The sequence below is a fragment of the Gossypium arboreum genome, chromosome 7, assembly GCF_025698485.1.
Source record: "Gossypium arboreum isolate Shixiya-1 chromosome 7, ASM2569848v2, whole genome shotgun sequence".
NCBI classification, from domain to species: domain Eukaryota; kingdom Viridiplantae; phylum Streptophyta; class Magnoliopsida; order Malvales; family Malvaceae; genus Gossypium; species Gossypium arboreum.
Window position 1 is genome coordinate 25,824,558 of NC_069076.1, and position 8,354 is coordinate 25,832,911.

At 34.8% G+C, this 8,354-nt stretch overlaps 1 non-coding gene across 1 annotated transcript; it reads right to left on the bottom strand.

Moving 5' to 3' along the window:
- Positions 1-213: 213 nt before the first annotated feature.
- On the bottom strand, positions 214-320 carry LOC128295736 (small nucleolar RNA R71). Its single transcript, XR_008286294.1, has one exon. It is a non-coding gene; the product is annotated as a small nucleolar RNA R71 (small nucleolar RNA).
- Between the last annotated feature and the right edge of the window lie 8,034 nt (positions 321-8,354).

Here is an 8,354-nt window from a genome sequence, read left to right on the forward strand (position 1 = left end):
TATGGACATATGAGTCTAGTTTCAGGGAAAAATTACGAAACTGATTTTTGAGTTTTGGAACTCAAGATATGATTTTTAAGGTGACAGTGACGCAGTTAGCCAACTGCCTGGAAATTTTTAAAATGGACTGTGAAAGTAAATGAATTAAGTCGGTTAGCACCTCGTGTTCGACTCCGGCAACGGTCTCGGGTACGGGGTGTTAAAAAAACGGCTAAATTACGTAATGGTATCTCTTTTTTTTGTGAAAATGGATTAGAAACACTCTACGATGCATGGGAGAGATACAAAGACCTTTTGAGAAGGTTCCCTCACCATGGGTTACTGCTTTGGCTTCAGGTTCAAACATTCCATAACGGCTTGAATCCTTCGACTCGACAAATGGTTGACGCAGCTGCTGGCGGAACCATCAATAATAAAACACCTGAAGATGCTTATGAGTTCATAGAGGAGATGTCACTGAATAACTATCAGTGGCAAGTCATGAGGACAAAGACAACGAAAACAGCCGGTGTTTATAACGTCGATTCGGTCACCATGCTCTCTAATCAGGTAGAACTCTTGAATAAGAAAATTGATGGTTTTCTTAGTTCTTCACAGGTTCATCCAGTAATGAGGTGCGAGACGAATGGAGGAGAAGCATGCACAGAGTATCAACCCTTCAACCCTATCATCGAGGAGGAACAAGTCCAATATATGGGAAACAATAACTCTCGATCCCAAAATAACCCATATAGTAACACTTACAATGCAGGTTGGAGGAACCACCCAAATTTCTCGTGGAGAGGCCAAGGAAATCAGTGACCACCTCCGGTCTACCAACAGCCACCCTATCAATAGGAAAAGAAGTCGAACCTTGAAGAGATGCCCTTGAAGAGATGCTCACAAAGTTTATCTAGGTGTCAGAAACCCGTTTTCAGAACACCGAGACAGCACTTAAAAATCAACAAGCGTCGATCTAAGGGCTCAAAACTCAAATAGGCTAGCTGTCCAAACTGATTTCGGAAAGACCACTAGGAAGTTTACTTAGTAACACCAAATCAAAAGAGCATGTCAAAGCAGTTACACTAAGGAGTGGGAAAGTGTTAGCAGAATCTGAAAAGAAGCTAGCACAAGAAACCATGGTAAGCGAAAGGGGGGAAGAAAAACCCGAAAATAGTGACAAACCAATGCTGAAGGAATATAAACCACCAGCTCCATACCTAGCAAAATTAAAAAAAGATTGCATTGATGCACAATTCGGTAAGTTTTTTGAACTTTTTAAGCAATTACATATCAACTTACCTTTTTGTTGAAGCCATCTCGCAGATGCCTACATACGCAAAATTTTTGAAGGAGCTTCTAACAAATAAAAGGAAGTTCGAGGACTTATCTATAGTAGAACTCAACAAAGAGTGCTTAGCCATACTCCAAAACAAGCTGCCAACCAAACTGAAAGATCCAGGAAGTTTTACTATCCCTTGCTTAATTGGTAGTCTGAATGTTGAAAAAGCACTAGCCGATTTAGGTGCTAGCATTAATTTGATGCCATATAAAATGTTCAAACAACTTGGTCTTGGGGAACCTAAACCTACTAGGATGAGTATTCAATTAGCTGATAGATCTGTTAAATTTCCTAGGGGTATTATAGAAGACGTACTTGTGAAAGTAGATAAATTCATATTTCCTGTTGATTTTATTGTGCTTGACATGGATGAAGATGTGGAAGTACCTTTAATTTTAGGGCGCCCATTTTTAGCCACTGCTAGGGCTGTAATCGATGTGGGTGACGGTAAATTGGTACTTAGATTAGGTGACGAGGAGATTATCTTTAAAATTTATGATGCTATGAGGTTCTCCAGAGAACAGGATGATTCATGTTATTTTATTGACTCTATTGTTCATATTACTCAAGACTCTTTTCAGGAAATTGTATAGGAAGAGACGACGGAACCGTATCCAGCTCAAGAAGAGGAGACATATGAGGAACCTAATGACCACTCATCAAGACAAGTAGAATATGAGGGCATTAAGATAAACGATGAATTTAAGAAAAAACCCTCTATTGAGGAGCCTTCCAAACTGGAACTTAAACAATTCCTTGGAAATAATTCTACATTACCAGTTATTATTGCTTCTAACTTGAAACCCAAGGAGAAAGAAGAATTAATTAAAGTATTAAAAGAACATAAAAAGGCAATAGCTTGGAAAATTTCTGACATTAAAGGAATCAGCCCTTCTTTTTGCACCCACAAAATTTTGATGGAAGATGAATACAAACCTTGTGTGCAAGCTCAAAGACGACCGAAACCCAACATGAAGGAAGTTGTTAAAGCTGAGGTAATTAAAATTCTAAATGTGGAATTATTTATCCTATTTCTGACAGTTCTTGGGTAAGTCTAGTGCAGGTTGTCCCTAAGAAAGGAGGCATGACGGTTGTGACCAACGAGAAGAATGAATTAATCCCAACAAGTGTAATGTAACATCCTGATTTTGGGCCTAGTCGGAATAGTGGTTTCGTGACCACAAAATCCGATATAGAAATAATTATTTTATGATTATTTTAAGGTCTATGATATGATTGCATTATTGTGTGAAAATTTCGTGAAGAAATTTTATGCATAAAGCGCTTAATTTGAAATTTGGGACTAAATTGAATAAATTGCAAAACTTGTGTTCTAGAAGTATTTTGCATAAAATTGAATTAGATTATTAATTAGAGGTCCTTAAAGAGTAATTTTACCAATTTCTAAGTCTATGGACAAAAATTGGACATGGATGGAATTTTTGGAAAGTTTAGTAGTAAGGGCATTTTGGTCATTTAGGGGTAAAATGAATTAAAATACAAAATTAAAAGCCAATTTTGCTCATCTTCAACCCCATGGCCGAATATAGCAAGGAGAAACCATGGCTAGGGTTTTTCAAGCTTCCAAGCTCGATTGTAAGTCCGTTCTAGCCTCGTTTTTAATGATTTTTACGTTTTTGGAGTCCCGGTAGCTCGATTTAGCTTATGCTAGCAATAATTTAACCTAGGGTTTATATTTGAAAAAATACCCATAGGTGAAATTTGTGTATTTTGGTGTTTTATGATAGAATATGAGGTTTTAAATTATGTTAGACAACTTGTGCTACTCGGTTTTAAGTGAAAACGAGCAAAAGGGCTTAATCGGTAAAAATACCTAATAGTCATAAGTACATGTTAGAGTGAGAATTTGATGTTGCCATAGAAGGAAAAATGATCAGCATGTCATAAAACATAAGAAAATAGGCTGAATTTTAATTTACGAGCTTTGGGGCAAAAGTGTAAATATGCAAAAGTTTAGGGGCAAAATTGTAATTTTTCCAAAATATGATTTTGGGTCAATTTGAATAATGTGAGTCCTAATTAGACTATATTTTAAATGATAGAGCAAGGAAAACTGAAATTGGCTAAAATGGGGAAAATACCAAGTTGTGGACGAAATGGTAAAATAGCCATTTTAGCACACGAGGTAAGTTCATGTGTAAATAATGTAGCATAATTGTTATTTTTAAGTTATTGATATTAATTATGTGTTATGCTGAATTTCATTATGAAATGTATGCTTTGTGGTTAATTTCAAATAATGTGTAAATTATGTGAGCTACTTGTTAAATATAATTGTTCTGAGTATTGATTTCGGCATTCTACGGAAGACGGCAAGAATAAGTGTTCGAGGAAAAAGCCCGTTTGAACCTTAGGAATAGATTAGGATACAAGTGACATGTCACTAGGATGGTTGAGCATCCGAACTCGTTGAGTTGAGTCCGAGTTCACTTATGGATGCGAATGTCCGAACTCGTTGAGTTGAGTCCGAGTTCGTGAGATGTAACTAGGCATCCGAACTCGTTGAGTTGAGTCCGAGTTCACTTATGGATGCGAGCGTCCGAACTCGTTGAGTTGAGTCCGAGTTCGTGAGATGTAACTAGGCATCCGAACTCATTGAGTTGAGTCCGAGTTCACTTATGGGCGGGTTACATGGTAGCTTGGCTACATATGTGGCACTTATGTGCAAGTTATCCATGTATCCAATTATATTCGATGTGTTCAACGGGTAAAGTTCTACTCAAATGGAGGAATACTCAAGATGAAAGGGACGTATTGGTAAGTGTTGTGAAATGGATACTTTGAACAGGTATGTACTTAACCCTCGGGTTGAAAACTCAATATAACAACAATATGGTAAGATGATAAATGAAAAGGTGATATGAATGTCTTGGTGATGATTATGCAAATGATGTTTTATGTTTGCTTATATGGTTATGTTACTTGCTATTTGCATGTGAGCTTACTAAGCATTTATGCTTACTCCTCCTTTTCATTCCTTGTAGTGTTGACAAGCCAGCTCGGAAATTGGAAGCGGTCGGAGGCACGCTCACACTATCCGTATACCATCTTGGCATAATGGCTTGTATATTTTGAGTATGGCATGTATAGCATTATAATCATTTTGTATATATGGTCTTATGATATGGTTATTGAGTGGTATGGAAATAGAAATGCTTGGTAATGATTAGCCATTGGAATGGCTAATCATGATCATATTTGGTATTATGTATGTCAATTTGCTAGCTAATCCATGGAAACCATGAAATAGGTAAAATTTACCATAAAATAGATTCAGACAGCAGCAGTGACGTGAGTTTAAAAATCACTAAAAATAGTAGAAATGGAATTAAATAATGAATAAGTTATGGAATCGAAGCTTGATGAGTCTATTTTCATATGGAATAAGCGAAACAGGTATATGAGCTATATTTTTGAGATGTTTAAATTTTTGTGAAACAGGGCCAGAGCGATTTCTGGATCCCCTGTTCTGAATTTGGAAATTCACCATAAATTTTACAAAGATAATTAGAAGTCATGCTTTATATGTACAGATTCCTTATTGAGTCTAGTTTTATTAGAGATAAACGGCATAGTCATTGAAGCTCTGTACAGGAGATATCTGATTCGTAATACACAGAGGTCAGAGTAGTTGAACCCTGAAACAGGGAGACTTTAACTAATAAACTGTACTAATTGGCCCAACAAAAAATTCTATAAAAAAATTAGTAGATATATATATGAGTCTAGTTTCAGGAAAAATTTACGGAATTAGATTTCGAGTTTCGTAACTCGAGATATGATTTTTAAAGCGACTGTGATGCAGTTAGCCAGCTTGTCTGGAAATTTTAAAATGAATTGTATGAGCTGTTTAATTAATGAATTAAGTCCGTTAACACCTCGTGTTCGACTCGATAACGGTATCGGGTATGGGGTGTTACATTTAGTGGTATCGAGCAGGTTTAGTCAGTTCTCGGACTAACCTAGCATGTGTAAAAGTTTAGCTATACATGCCAGCGATCCGTGATAGTGTGATATCTTCCGACGCGTATGAGTACCGTCTTATTTAGACAGGTACTCTCCAACCGAAAGTATGTCGACCATGTTCACCGTTATGTGAAGGTATTTGAGTAAAGTTATGATTATGATAAGTCTCGGTTCAGAAAAGTATGAATAAAAGTTTATGATACATATGTGATAATATGTGAGATGAAAGTTCATGTTGTGATAAATATCTATATTTGCTTAATGCTCATACGATGTAGTGTATGTAGCTTACTTGATAAGATGAACGGAATAAATAGAAAGTAGTAGAGGTATGAATAAAGGTCATAATATCATAATCTGAATGAAAATGTCCTTGTCTTGATTGGACGTTGAATGTTGATGAATGTTAATGATATACAATTTTTTATGAGATAAAGGATTATAATGAAATGAACTTATCTATGTTAAATTGTTGGACTGAATTATATGATTGTAATGATATGTACATGATGATGCACAAAATGAAAGTTGTGATTGTGATGCAAATATCTATGTTTGTTTGGCCTTATATAATGTCATGAGCATGAATTAATTTAATTAAATGAATGGATAAGTAAAGTGTCTAGAAAACATAGAATGTATGCATAAGTATATTGTCTAAATGGGACAATAGGAAAATTGGTGTAAGCCAACATGAATGAATGACATGATTTTGATGATGTTACTATGATGATGGAAGTTGTGTCATATGTGTATGTATAAGAAAGTCGAGTCGAGGTCCTACAACCCTCCCCTTACCAAAGTGGTACTTATAATGGAATTTCATGAGATTTGTATTGAATAAGTTTCTGTTGAAAACCCAAAGAGTTCAATGATAGAATAATTATAAGTATGATCCGAGATTGAAAATGAGCTGATAAGTAAAGTCGAGCCAAAAGTATCGATTGATATAAAGATTATTGGAATTATGCACTATCCAGTTAGAGAAGGAATTCTCTTTGGTAAATCGAATTACTCAAGTGCAAGGTCGAGAAAAGTGTAAATCGAAATTTATTCGAACTGACATTCTTTAGTGAATGATTTAATATGAAATTTGTGACGGCGAGAACTAGTTGGGGAAATGATATTTCAAATGTGAATTATCTGAGTGTGATGATTATGACCGGATGATTTAGCGATCTCTTTTGAGATGTTCTATGTGTTCACCCGTTCTCGTAAATATTTCTATGGCTATTAATCTTCGAAGAAATTCTTGTTATATGGGAATGTCTTCTAATTCGTGTTGGATGAAAGCATTGGTAGTCCTTTGGTTTATAATTTATATTGCTCTATTTCATTGGGTATTCTATTTCATTTCGTCTAATAAGAATTGATGAGAGAATTCATATGATATTATGATTCTGTTTCTTCTACTTGATGCTTCATCGATATATATGTATGGGAAGATATATTGATCTTGTTATATTTGATTTCATGGGATTAAATAATGTTTTCTTTTGGACTTTCTTTCTTTGAAGAATTATCAGGGTATTCTGTATTTTCTCTATGAATTTGGTTTTCGATTCTCCGGCATAGTATCGTATCTTGGGTTTCTTTATCCTGGATCTTTTTATTCTGGATTTCTTTATTCTGGGTTTCTCTATCTTGGATTTCTTTATTCGGTTTTCTTGTTATCTTTGTTCCATAATTTGTCAATTACGACTCATGTTCAAGAAATCGTTCTTCATTCGTGATAATCATGTCAAATATGACTATACTTCTAATTTGATCTTGGTAATGTGGTGATTTTAGTATTGGGATTTTTTCTAATTTCTATGTAAGGATTTGACATCAGTAAAGGCATAGGTGATAAAAGCGCGAGTTTTAGTCGGTATGGTAAATTATTTATTTGAAAGATTTCATGTGACAATTATGTCAGGATTATTTTTCCCAAGTCTGATAATAGAATTTCATTTTGTACGGATAAAAGAGTAAATAGTTTGAACGAGAAGTGTATATTTAATAGAAAGAGTTGAATATTAGTTTAAGTCACTACGAATGATAAGGTTTCCATCTTGTGAAAGCTAAAAAGTTTATTACATGTTGATGAGTTCGAATAGATGAGAATATTGGTAACCAAGCGTCTGAACTAGACTAGTCTACATTGAGCAATGACTTCGACTTTCAAGAATGTATTGTTGTATGAATTGTGATGTGTTTCAAGACGGTGAGGTAATGTGATAGTTTAGAGCATCCGATGTTACATAAAATCGGAGTTGTTAAAGGGTTAAAGCCGAGCATTGGGATCTATCAAAATTATCCTTGTCAATGTTGATATTGGGATGGAAATGAGAAGGATTATTCTTGAGGCCATATCGTAATTATTTCTATGGCGGAAAGAGAAAATGTGATGTATCCTATTGTTAAATGTTTGGCGAGATCTATAAATCACATCTGTATTGAATGAATTCCTACTCATCGATTCATGGAATTTCGGTCTCTTTGATTGTTGGATTTCTTGGAATTCGGTCTCCATTAAATCAAGTTGAGATCTGGGTTTTATGTCATGATATCATGGGAAATTGAGAAGGGTTGAAAATTTAAGAACAGTTGAGAGTTAAGACGTAAGCTTTTAGATCATATGAGAAATTGAAGAGATGTATTGGAGGTACAGTCTAAGTGCAAGTTCTTGACACCAAATATGAGATTAAAAGTGAAGACCACTTTTTGGTAAGATTTTAGGGACGAAAATCTCGAAGGGGGAGAGTTGTAACATCGATTTTGGGCCTAGTCGGAATAGTGGTTTCGTGACCACAAAATCCGATATAGAAATAATTATTTTATGATTATTTTAAGGTCTATGATATGATTGTATGATTGTGTGAAAATTTCGTGAAGAAATTTTATGCATAAAGCGCTTAATTTGAAATTTGGGACTAAATTGAATAAATTGCAAAACTTGTGTTCTAGAAGTATTTTGCATAAAATTGAATTAGATTATTAATTAGAGGTCCTTAAAGAGTAATTTTACCAATTTCTAAGTCTATGGACAAAATTGGACATGGAT